The sequence below is a fragment of the Camellia sinensis genome, chromosome 1 (assembly GCF_055761805.1).
Source record: "Camellia sinensis isolate YWXY chromosome 1, ASM5576180v1, whole genome shotgun sequence".
Classification (NCBI taxonomy): Eukaryota; Viridiplantae; Streptophyta; class Magnoliopsida; order Ericales; family Theaceae; genus Camellia; species Camellia sinensis.
Genome location: NC_138961.1, coordinates 173,001,497 through 173,015,775, shown reverse-complemented (window position 1 = coordinate 173,015,775; position 14,279 = coordinate 173,001,497).

Genomic DNA, 14,279 nt, shown 5'->3' with positions numbered 1-14,279 from the left:
CCTCAACCACACATTAGTTTTGTAAATCACTTCATCACCCAAACTATCTACTATTCTTTTAAATAATATTCACTTTTTCAAAACTCACCCAAACAATACTCTAACCGAGCTCATTATCATCATTGTTGTTACCATGCTCACCAGCTCCACTAACCACTATGCAACTGTGGTATAGTTTTTTATCTTTGCAAATTTAAAAAGACAATGGTAAGGAAATAAAAATGTATCGTTAGCGTTTTAAAGAGTTAAAAATAAAAAAAAATAAAAAATGTGCGGTTTTAGGTTTTCTTATTCTATATATGAGTGATAATTTTTTTTTAAATCCATAAATTATGAAACAATGTTCATTATTTAAAATTTTATTTATTGATAGGCAAGTCAATTAAATGTTTTTTCATTTGTAAAAAAATTTTTTAAAAAAAAATTTGAAAATTTTATTTAAGAAATTAAAAAAATGGCTAAATCATAAAGAACAATATAAGACGTCCTATTCTATTAAAAAGCTCATAACTGTATTATCAATTTACATATGTCAAAAATAATGATAACAACAATATAAAAATACACTAACGTCCACAAAAAATTAAAAATAAAACTTCAAATTAACTCCCAAAACAAAAATAGTTAAACAAATATATATATATATATATATATATTATCAATTTAGTTGGAAAAAAAGTCATATACAAAAGAAAAAAAATACTCACACGAAAATAGAAATTTACAACAAAAAAAAATCACAAACAAACAAACTTGAAATAAGTTTGGACTATTGACAAATAGAAAGATTAATCTTTGCATCATTAAATTTGGAGAAGAGTTGGCCAGACTAAAAAAAAAAAAAAAAAAAAAAAGATCACATATTGGTTATTTTAAACAGGGAATTGTATTGAATTTTTAATTTGATTAGGTTTTTAAAATTTTAGGATTTATATTATTTTCGGAAAGAATGAGGATTGCTTACCATATTATTTGAATTTTAAAATTCAAAATCATAGATAATTGGTGTCTTTATTGTTTCTTTATTTGAATTGTTTTGATCAATATTATTTTTGAAAAGAGTGAGGGTGATTTATCATATTGTTTTAAATTTTAAAACTCAAAATCGTAGATAATTAGAGCCTTTTTTTGTTTTTGGTTTTTTGACTTAAGAAACTAACCAATGGATTTTTTTTTATTTCTTTAAAAATTAACAAATTAACAAAATTAGTTTGGGAGTTTGGAACTCCCACAACCAATGTTCTTAAAAACCACATTTTCCTTATATAATACTAGCGGTAACCCGTGCGATGCACGGAAAAATAGATTATTTATATTTTATGTGATAAATAAATCATCTTAATCTTAAATTATATCTTAATCGCAACAAACCATGATATTAAGCCATCTGAGTAGATGTTAACAATAATTAATCCACAAAATTTCACAATAAAATTTGATATGCATAAGAAATTATTAATTATAAAAACTATTGAGAATAATAGTATCATAATCACTTAATAACATAAATAACCTTTTTTTTTTATCAGCAAAAAGAAATATTTATTGATGCAACAAACACAGTATGAAATATTACATCAATAAGGGGAGCTTGGAGCTAAACAGAAGCTCCCAACGCCAGTTGGTGAGGAACCAACAACAAAAAACAAGAAAAAAGACAAACAGATAGAGAGCTAGAGAGCTAGACTACGTCTTTGAACTAAGAGACCAAACAAATGACTATTTAGCAAGGAAGCAGAATTCAACCAGCAGGCCAAATCCCAAGCAGTTCAGCCCAAAAACCACCTAAATACCTCCTGATCTGTACAATAAAGCATCATTCTCATAAATAAACAATCCTCCATAGCATACCAAAAACCTCCTACACTACCTATCAAATCCCAACACTACACACCTGCAACCTACAACACAGCAACAGAACAGCATAAAGCAGAACAACATACACCAATCCACCGCAACATAGCAAAACACCAGTACAGTATAGCTTAACAGCACACAATCTGAGTAATACACCATACCAGCCCAGCATACATCATACACCCAAGCAGCAAAATAGCAAAACAGTAGTATACCAAGCAGCAAAATAGCAAAACACTAGTACAACATGCACCAATCCTCAAAGCATAACAGCATACAATCTGGGTAATACACCATACCAACCTAGCAAACCTTTCAAGTCCCACAAAAAAAACAGTAGTGCAGCATACACCCAGCAACAAAGCCTAACAGCACACCACAGATCAGTACACCAAACCAGCACACCCTCCCAAGCACTTCCTCACTTGCCTCAGATTAAGCACAAAATCCTAAACTGAAAAATTAAACTCACTGAAAGCTGGCTTTAACCAAAATGCAATCCTATATTTAATTAAGTCACAAAGGTCCTCCGCATTTGGAATAGTTTTTTCTGAATACACACTCATTCCTGCACTTCCACAAAAACTGGGGGTGATCAACTCTAGTGCTTCCATTACTTGCGTGTTTTGTGGTAGTGATACTGAATCAGTGACTCATGTCTTAATTTGGTGTCCATTTGTGTGGAGGGTTTGGGCTGAAATGTTGGGTTGGTGGGATATCCAAACTGCTATTCCAGGATCTGTGGAGTGTTTACTGTTGTGGTGGGCAGGGGAGAAGTTAAAGAAGAAAGAAAGGAAGATCTGGAGGGTGATTCCATTGGCTGTGATGTGGTAAACACCAAATTAATAACATAAATAACTTGTATCAAACTAAACAAAACATTAAAAGAGAGAAATTCTATAAGCTTATAAAAGTTATCATAAATTTACTTGGACTTTTAAATCAGTGGTGTATATTATTATTGTGGGATCAAATTATGAATATCAACTTTTAATTATAATTTATAAGTAGTTTTTTAAAAATTTTAATCTAAGTTTGTTGCCTTGTTTATAAAAAAAACTTCTCAAACAAATCATTAATTAATTATATTAGTAACTCTCTATCTTTGATTTCCTCTATCAATGACACATGCATATCATATCAAAGTATAAATCATTCTCCATAGTTTGAAGAATACTTGCATAGATCCAACCTCATTTTAAAAAAATTAATCAAGATAAAAATTTAATAGTATTATAAAAATTATATAAGAGAATAGTTTTAATGTATTTTATTTATAAAAAAATGATGAAAAATTATTTGAATTGTACTTGAAGAAATATAACAAATGATAGCTTTAATCATTATATACCCAAAAAAAAATTATATCTGTGGGAAAAAATGGTCGAATACAAATAAAGTCATGAACATTGAATTAAATCATATGGGCTCTAAATTGATAGTATAATATAACAAATCAACTAAAATAACATAGAGATATTAACAAACATGTACTACTTCCTTATCATCTTTGTATTATATTCATTAATTTCATATATTAAATGAAAGTTTCATTCGTCTCGATAAGGACCAAGAAAACAAATTTGATAAGAAATTGATTCTAAAATTAATTATTGAAAAAACAAAAATTTCAAAGAGAGAATTTAGAGATGAGATTGGAGAAATACTATAACGAATGACAGCCTTATAAAAAAATGATCTACTGCAATTTATTTTTAATAACTAATAAAAAGAATATCAAATTATTATCTTTTATAAATATAGTGAAGAAAATTAATTTTGTGAGATTTTTGTGCTGCCTTCTCCCATGTAGCCTTTATTATTTCATTATTAATACTCTTCTCATTTAGAGCGAACCAATTTCATTATTAATACTTTTCTCATTCAGAGTCAATAATTTTTTTTTTAATCTTTATCACTTGGTAGATAATAACGAATAATAAAAATTATCAAAAAAAGGTTAAGAATTTAATAGGAGATAAGAAGTTATAGATAAAGACATTTCATAAGATAAAAAATTTTAAATAAAAAAAGATAATATGTGATAGGAGAAAAAAAATATGAGCAAATGAAAATAAAGATTTAGATATATATGTTTTTTATAGATATATAGATTAACAAATCATATATTTATCTAAATTTTATTATTTTACTTTTTTTTGTAAATCAATTATTTAATCTTTATCTTTATTTGTAGGCCACAAAATTAATTTTTATAAATTATTTATCAATTTTCATATGCTTATTTATCTATAATTCATGAAATTATTTTTTAAAATATTTTTTTAATTTTTATCTTTATCTATAGGTCATGAAATAAATTTTCATAAATTATTTATGAATTTTTATATGTTTGTCTATAATGAAATTAATTAAAGTACGAGATGAAGCGAAGAAAAAATGAGTAATTTTGTTTTTTTTTTATAAAAAAAATAATTATTTAATCTTTATCTTTATTTGTAGGCCATGAAGTTAATTTTTATAAGTTATTTATCAACTTTTATTTGTTTATTTATAGGAAGAAATTTTAAATTATCTATAAGTTATGAAATTAATTTTTTAAAATTAATTGTTCAATTTTTATCTTTATTTGTAGACTATAAAATTAATTTTTAGTTTTTATATGTTTATCTATATGGAGAAATTTTGAAATTCAAATCTTTATCCATAAGTAATGAAATTAATTTCAATTATAATTAATCAAACAAATAGAAAATGAAGAAAAATAGAAAACATGAAAGGCAGTCAAAGAAGGTTGCCACGTAGGAAAAAGAGAGTTTCAAAATTATGAGAATTTAGGAATAAATATTTGGAGACTTTTAACAAAACAACTACATTTGGTCTTTATCACTTGGTAGATAATAACGAATAATAAAAATTATCAAAAGAAGGTTAAGAATTCAATAGGAGATAAGAAGTTATAGATAAGGACATTTCATAAGATAAAAAATTTAAAATAAAAAAAAGATAATATGTGATAGGAGAAAAAAAATATGAGAAAATGAAAATAAAGATTTAGATATATATGTTTTTGATAGATATATAGATTAACAAATCATATCTTTATCTTACTCCGCAGGATTAGTCCTGGCTTCCCGAAAAACTACAGGGTTGGGGATACCTGCGTTATCAAAAAAAAAAAAATCATATCTTTATCTAAATTTTATTGTTTTTCTTTTTTTGTAAATCAATTATTTAATCTTTATCTTTAGTTGTAGGCCACGAAATTAATTTTTATAAATTATTTATCAATTTTCATATGTTTATTTATCTATAAGTCATGAAATTATTTTTTTAAATAATTTTTTAATTTTTATCTTTATTTATAGGTCATGAAATAAATTTTCATAAATTATTTATGAATTTTTATATGTTTATCTATAATGAAATTAATTAAAGTATGAAATGAAGGGAAGAAAAAATGAGTAATTTTTTTTTTAAAAAAAATAATTATTTAATCTTTATCTTTATTTGTAGGCCATGAAATTAATTTTTATAAGTTATTTATCAACTTTTATTTGTTTATTTATAGGAAGAAATTTTAAATTATCTATAAGTTATGAAATTAATTTTTTTAAATTAATTGTTTAATTTTTATCTTTATCTGTAGACTATAAAATTAATTTTTAATTTTTATATGTTTATCTATATGGAGAAATTTTGAAATTCAAATCTTTATCCATAAGCAATGAAATTAATTTTAATTATAATTAATCAAACAAATAGAAAATGAAGAAAAATAGAAAATATGAAAGGCAGTCAAAGAAGGTTGCCACGTAGGAAAGAGAGAGTTTCAAAATTATGAGAATTTAGGAATAAATATTTGGAGATTTTTAACAAAACAAGTACATTTAGTTATATATATAACTAGCGGTAACCCGTGCTATGCACGGGCAAGTAACAAAAAATGGTAAATAATGTTGAACATGCTAAAAATTAACAATTAAATACTATGATATTAATTTAGATGGGTATTGAAATAATATATTTAGTGATCTTACTATATTTAATTAAATAAATTTTAGAAGAAAAAAAAGTTCTATTGAAAATTAAGAGTAAGAGTGGATTTTAAATTTGAAGATAAACTATAAATATATATATATATATATATATATAAGAAAATTAGACAAATCCTAGAAAAATGAGGTAGAGAGAAATTCAGTAATTGAAAAAAAAAAAGTTGAAATTTAAAATTAAAAAATAAGATAAGACAAACTTGACAAGAAAAATAAAATCTAATATAACTCTAATAACAGAAGAAATGGAGAGGGTAATAATTAAAAAATTAGATAAGAGTGAAATGCCACTTATAATTTTTTAAAATTTGTAAAAAAAAAACTAAAATAAAATCGAGGTAGTATGTTAAAAATCAGATAAGATTTAAGTGCCACTTATAATTTTTTTAAATTTAAATTTTGTGTAGTTAAAAAATAAACAATTATGTTATCTTATTATACAAATTTTAACTCTATTTTGTGTCTACTACCTATAATTTAATCAAATTTTGTCTTCTAAAGCTACTTAATTGAAATAAGAAAGAATAAAAAATTATAAGAATATAGAAAGTGAAAATCAGATAAAAATAGAATAAACTTAATTGAAAATCAAAAGCAAGAATCGATCCTGTAAATATAAGATAAAAATTAAAAAAAAAAATCAAATGCAAATTTGAAGATAAATTATACGAATATAGAAAGAGAAACTTAGATAAATTGCAAAAGTAAAAGAGAGCAAAAAACACAATATGAGATTTAAAACATGTGCTTCTTTTCACACTAGCGGTAATCCGTGTGATGCACGAAAAAATAGACTATATATATTTTGTGTGATAAATAAATTATCTTAATCTTAAATTATATCTTAATAGCGACAAACCATAATATTAAGTCATTTAGGTAGATGTTAACAATAATTAACCCACAAAATTTTACAATAAAATTTGATATGCATAAGAAATTATTAATTATAAAAATTGTTGAGAATAATAGTATCACAATCACTTGATAACATAAATAACTTGTATCAAACTAAACAAAACATTAAAAGAGAGAAATTCTATAAGCTCAGAAAAGTTGTCATAAATTTACTTGGACTTTTAAATCAGTGTTGTATATTATTATTGTAGGATCAAATTATGAATAAATATCAACTTTTAATTATAATTTATAATTAGTTTTTAAAAAAATTTAATCTAAGTTTGTTGCCTTGCTTATAAAAAGAACTTCTCAAACAAATCATTAATTGATTATATTAGCAACTCTCTATCTTTGATTTCCTCTATCAATGACACACTCATATTATATCAAAGTATAAATCATTCTCCATAGTTTGAATAATACCTGCATAGTTCCTACCTCATTTTTAAAAAATTAATCAAGATAAGAATGTCATAGTATTATAAAAATTATATAAGAGAATAGTTTTAATCCATTTTATTTATAAAAAAATGATAAAAAATTATTTGAATTGTACTTTAAAAAATATAACAAATAATAGCTTTAATCATTATATACCAAAAAAAAAATTATATCGGTTACTCAACGAAAAAATGGTCAAATATAAATAGAGTCATGAACATTGAATTAAATCATATGGGTTCTAAATTGATAGTATAATCTAGCAAATCAACTAATAATAACATAGAGATATTGACAAATATGTAGTACTTCCCTATCATCTTTGTATTATATTCATTAATTTCATATATTATATGAAAGTTTTATTCGTCTCGATCCTTCAATACAATAAGGATGAAGAAAATAAATTTGATAAGAAATTGATTCTAAACTTAATTATTGAAAAAACAAAAATTTCAAAGAGAGAATTTAGAGATGAGATTGAAGAACTATTATAACAAATGACAACCTTATAAAAAAATTAAAAAAAAAATAACAATGATCTAATGCAAATTATTTTTAATAACTAATAGCAAGAATCTCAAATTATTACCTTTTATAAATATAATGAAGAAAATTAATTTTGTGAGATTTTTGTGCTGCCTTCTCCCATGTAGCCTTTATTATTTCATTATTAATACTATTCTCATTCAGAGCGATAATTTTTTTTATTTTTATAATCTTTATCATTTAATAGATAATAACGAATAATAAAAATTATCAAGAGAAAGTTAAGAATTTAATAGGAGATAAGAAGTTATAGATAAGAGCATTTCATAAGATAAAAAATTTAAAATAAAAAAAGATAATATGTGATAGGAGAAAAAAAAATGAGTAAATCAAAATAAAGATTTAGATATATATGTTTTTGAAAGATATATAGATTAACAAATCATATCTTTATCTAAATTTTATTATTTTAATTTTTTGAAAATCAATTATTTAATCTTTATCTTTATCTGTAGGCCACAAAATTAATCTTTATAAATTATTTATCAATTTTTATATGTTTATTTATCTATAAGTCATGAAATTATTTGTTTTAAATAATTTTTAAAATTTTTATCTTTATCTATAGGTCATGAAATAAATTTTCATAAATTATTTATGAATTTTTATATGTTTATCTATAATGAAATTAATTAAAGTACGAAATGAGGGGGGGGGGGGAAGAGAGTAATTTTGTTTTTTTTTAAAAAAAAATAAATTATTTAATCTTTATCTTTATTTGTAGGCTAGGAAATTAATTTTTATAAATCAATTATTTAATATTTATCTTTATTTGTAGGCCATGAAATTAATCTTTATAAATTATTCATCAATTTTTATATGTTTATTTATCTATAAGTCATGAAATTATTTTTTTTAAATAATTTTTAAAATTTTTATCTTTATCTATAGGTCATGAAATAAATTTTCATAAATTATTTATGAATTTTTATATGTTTATCTATAATGAAATTAATTAAAGTACAAAAGGAGGGGGGAAAGAGAGTAATTTTGTTTTTGTAAAAAAAAAAAATCAATTATTTAATCTTTATCTTTATTTGTAGGCCATGAAATTAATTTTTATAAGTTATTTATCAACTTTTATTTGTTTATTTATGGGAAGAAATTTTAAATTATCTATAAGTTATGAAATTAATTTTTTTAAATTAATTGTTTATTTTTTGTCTTTATAAATTATAAAATTAATTTTCAGTTTTTATATGTTTATCTATATGGATGAATTTTGAAATTTAAATCTTTATCCATAAGTAATGAAATTAATTTTAATTTTAATTAATCAAACAAATAAAAAATGAAGAAAAATAGAAAACATGAAAGGCAATCAAATAATGTTGCCACGTAGGAAAGAGAGTGTTTTAAAATTATGAGAATTTAGGAATAAATATTTGGAGGCTTTTGACAAAACAACTACATTTGGTTATATATGTAGTATAGATAAGATGCTAAAAATCTTGCATAAGTAGTTAAATCACCCGTTTAATTTCTTTAGAACGTTATTTTTGTTCTCCAATCTTTTTGCCTAATTTCATATTGTCATAGAAGTTAGGTTTTGAGATTTATAAATTTATTTATTTATTTATTTCAAATATCCTTGGGTAAGACATAAATTGATGAAGAAATTTGAATTAGAGTCAAACTCATCTTTTATTTTTAAATATTTTGAAAATCTTTTATCTTTAAATATTTTGAAAATCTTTTATATCCATGCCATAAGTAATTAAAAAGTGAAATAAAAAATATAAAAAAAAGATAAGAAAAAATAGGAAAATAGAATGAGAGAAGAATGGATGTGCCACGTAGGAAAGAGGTTCATGAGATGTTAGGATTGAGAGTTTTGATGAAGAAATTTGAATTAGAGTCAAACTCATCTTCTATTTTTAATATTTTGAAAATCTTTTATATCCATGCCATAAGTAATTAAAAAGTGAAATAAAAAATATAAAAAAAGATAAGAAAAAATAGGAAAATAGAATGAGAGAAGAATGGATGTGCCACGTAGGAAAGAGGTTCATAAGATGTTAGGATTGAGAGTTTTGAATTTTTTAAGAGATCACTACATTTGCTTATATATATAGTATAGATGTAGATAGATAGATATAGAGATATATAGATATAGATACATATATAGATGGGTAAAAGATTCATGAAGATAGAAAAATAATTTTTTTACAAAGCAGATATCTACTCGTAACTAAATTTTAAATTTTAATTCATAGAGAATAAATTGAAACAAAAATAGCTATTAAATCAAAAATAGCTATCAATCACTTTGTTTTTTTCAATTCAACACACAAACAAATTAAATTGACCCCATGGTTAAACCCAATTTTCTAAGTGCCAATGAAATGCAAAACCACTAACAAAGCACTTTATGGATGCCAAAAGTATAGCAAGTCGACCCCATTTCAAGGGTTTTTTTTTTTTCCTTTTCTCATGATTAAACCCTTCAAGAATCTGAATGGCTATTTTAATTATAGTTCACACAAACTCAAATGATCCACTTCATAGCCAATTTCAAGAATTTAATAATCTCAAATGGTTCACTTCAAATATATCATGTTAGAACTAAGATCTAGCTGAATGATTTCCCATCACTTTTAATATTGGATAAGTGAAACTTCCTCATAAAAGTAACACCACCTTCCCCTCTTCTCCATAACCACATGATACAACTGTATATATACACATATTCATACCCCCAAAACCCAATCTCCCTCTTCACCACATCTCCCTCTCTCTCTCTCTCCCTCCCTCTCTCTCTCTCTCTCTCTCTCTCTCTCTCTCTCTCTCTCTCTCTCTCTATAAAAAATATGGGTGCTCCTCAACATCTTTCCTCTCTCAGCTGTGAACTGAGAATCATAAAAGCCAAAAACATTGATTCAATCAAGTCCAATGGACACTTGTTTGTTAGATGCTACCTCTCTGCAGGAAACAACAAAAGGGTCCGATAAGAAAGCAAAGATATCTCACCGACATCTTTAATATGGAACGAGTCGTTCTCCTTGGAGTGCCTTGGGACGCAGGGAGGTGTAGTTTTTGAACTCTGCTACAGAAGCACCGTACCGGTTCTTGGAAGAATCAGGGGTTCACATCTCTTGGGCAGAGCGGATATTCGATGGAAAACCGTTTGCCAGTCACCGGAGATGGAAATTGAGAAATGGGTTGTGATGGTTTCGTCGAAAAGTCGTGGAGATGTGAAGCCACCTGCACTGCAAATGGACATGAAGGTTCGAGTTCCGGCGGTGAAAGAGGCCATGCCGAGAAGGAGAAAGAGGAGGGTGGCAGATTGGAACGAGTGCGGATGCATGGATGGTGAGCGTGCAGATTATGAAATGCTTGCACTGGCTGCAGTTATGGAGGCTTTTTAGGCAACAAATTGGCAAAGCACTTGGGAACCTCTAGGGTTGGTGTGAACAATTTTTACCCTTTTTTTTAAAATGAAAACAGAGGGTGCGATTAAAACGTGACAACAACCTGTAACTATAGGGAGCTAGATAAAAGGAGTCTAAAAGAATCTGCAAATACAAAGAAACTCCTTCAAAAAGGGCTAAATCATAATCAGATTTCAACTCTATCATAATCGATGATTTAAGATTAATAAGAATGAGTCTCCTGTCTCCCGCAACTCATTTTTTTCATATTTACTAGATTGAGATTTTTTAACTTTTTTTAATGTATATTTATATGTAATGAGAGACACTTATGTGGCTGATTACTCTGTAAAGAAAAAGTTTTGATATTGAACATTAGTATGTTGTTGCAGTGTCCAAGGCTGCCTGGACTATGAGGTCAGCCAAGCCCAGGCTTTAGGCCTCCAAATTTAGGAAGGTCTAAATTTTTTATGTAATATATAAATAAATAAAAAATTAAAAAAATGCAACATTACATATTTAAAATATATATTTATATATTTAAGATGGGAACAATTGAGTTATAATTGAAGTAAAATAATTACTTCCTTTAATTACACATCTGATTAATACCTATAATATGTCACTGAAGGTGGAAAATCAGGTTCTATTGTTATATTTTTTTTGTACTTTTATTATTTCTAGTATTGTGCTCTCTTTTTCTCTCCCTCTCTTTTTTTTTTTTTTTGTGTGTGTGTGTGTGTGATTATTTTTAGACAAAACAGACATGTCTAATGGAAAATGTGAATCTGCATATGAAAAACTGAAGAAGTGGGTTGGCTTTTTGACTTTTTGGCTTTTTTAGCCTGGGCTATTTTAGCCTGGTTTGGGAAGGGCTTTTTGGCTTTTTGACTTTTTTGACTTTTTTTGTGAGAAAGGATTGTAATGATTATGGGTTGGATTTGATGTTTTGTTTTTTGTGACTAAAATAGTCTATTTTGTTTTTTGTGACTATTTTAGTCAAAAAAGCCTGACTTTTTTCTTCCCAAACGGAACCTAAGAAACATAGAAAATCTTATTCAATCTCAAACTGAGCTCTTGATAAATTCATTACAACTAATAAAAATCTAACAAAAAAATAAGACGAAAATTCTGTAAATGAACACGTAATAAATAAAACTTTTCCAAATGCATGCATTTCTTATAGAATATTATTAACAATACATGTAACAATTGCTTCTGCATAAAGAAATTTTTCAAAAATTAAAATTGATAAAATCTTACCTTAGATCAACTATGTTACAAGAAAGATTAAGTAGATTAGCTACACTATCATTGTAAACGATTTGTTAGCAAAACTTGAATATAAAGATTTAATTAATATTTTTGCATCTCAAAAAACTAGAAAAATAAATTTTTAATAAAAAATTTATTTAAAAAAATTATTATATAAAAGGTCTCATTTTTAATTATTTTCTTAGGCTAAATTATCTAGCGTCGGCCCTGATTGTTTTCAACTTTTTTTTAATTGCGACAGTTTGGTAGTTGTTCCATCTAGTTCAATTTGGGGGTCTCATGAAGTAGCTTTTTAAATGCTTCTTAGACGTTGAAAAGGCCAAGAAACTCCAATTTTTTGTTCAAAAAAATTTAGTCAACTTTCTCTTTTTTTTTTTATTTAAGTTTGATCCACAAATTGAAGAAGTGGTGGGAAGCTAGGAATAACAATTCTCACAATAGCACACGTGAAAAAAAAAATGATAGTATATGAATTGCATTGAGTTTTAAAGTAAAATATTTAGATTATAAATTTTGATAGAAATTTTGATAATGAAATTTTTTATCCAAATACAAATTTAATTTTTAGAAATGAAAATCTAAATTCCAGAAAGGTTTAGGGTGTGTTTGGTAACGTTTATGTTTTCAGTTTATATTTACAAAAATTTTATAAACTGGTTTTTGTTTATTTTTAGAAAAATATAAACTACAAACGCGTTTGGTAATTGACAAAATGTTTTAAAAAATTTAAAAATATAAAAAAGAGCTAGAAATGGCAAGTGGTGACAAGTGGTGGTGGAAGACGATGGTGGAAAGTGGTAACGGTGGGTAGTGGGTAGCTGGTGGTGGTGGGTGGTGGCGGCTGGGTGGTGGTGGTGGATGAGTTGGTGGGTGACGGTGGCGGGTGGTAGGTGGTAGCGAGTGGGTGGTGGTGGTGGCAGGTGGGTGGCAGATGGCGGGTGGTGGGTGGTGGGTGGTGGGTGGCCGATGGCGGGTGGTGGTGGGTGGCGGGTAGGTGGCGGGTGGTGGTGGGTGGTGGTGGGTGGGTGGGTGACGGTGGCGGGTGGTGGGTGCTAACGAGTGAGTGGTGGTGGTGGTGGTGGTGGTGGCGGTGGCGGATGGCGGGTGGTAGTGGGTGGTGGCGGGTGGGTGATGAGTGGTGATGGTGGGTGGATGGGTAGGTGACGGTGGCGGGTGATGGGTGGTAGCGAGTGGGTGGTGGTGGTGGCGGGTGGTGGTAGCAGGTGGGTGGCGGATGGCGGGTGGTGGCGGGTAAGTGGCGGGTGGTGGTGGGTGGGTGGGTGACGGTGGCGGGTGGTAGGTGGTAGCGAGTGGTTGGTGGTGGTGGTAGTGGTGGGTGGGTGGGTGGGTGACGGTGGCTGGTGGTAGGTGGTAGCGAGTGGGTGGTGGGTGGTGGTGGCAGGTGAGTGGTGGTGGCGGTGGTGGTGGGTGGTGGTGGCGGTGGTGGTGGGTGGGTGGCAGGTGGCTGGTGGTGGTGGGTGGTTCGTGGTGGCAGGTGGTGAATGGTGGTGGCAGGTGGGTGGTGGTGGCAAGTAAGTGGTGGGTGGTGGTAGCAGGTAGTAAATGGTAGTGGCAGGTGGTGGATGGTGGCAGGTGAATGACAGGTGGGTGGTGGTGGTGGTGGCGGCGGCGAGGGGTGGGTGGTGGTGGCGAGTGGGTGGTAGTGACGGAAGACGGTGGTGGACAATGGTGGCGGGTGGTGGCTAATGTTGGGTGATAAAAAAAAAAAAAAAAAAAAAAAACTCAAAACTCAAAATGGAAACACATTTTTTGTGTTTTCATTTTTTGGCCAAATTAATAAACTGAGACCACTGATTTATAAATCAAAAATTTTACCAAACAAGTTTTTATTTGAGTTTTTTAAAATTTT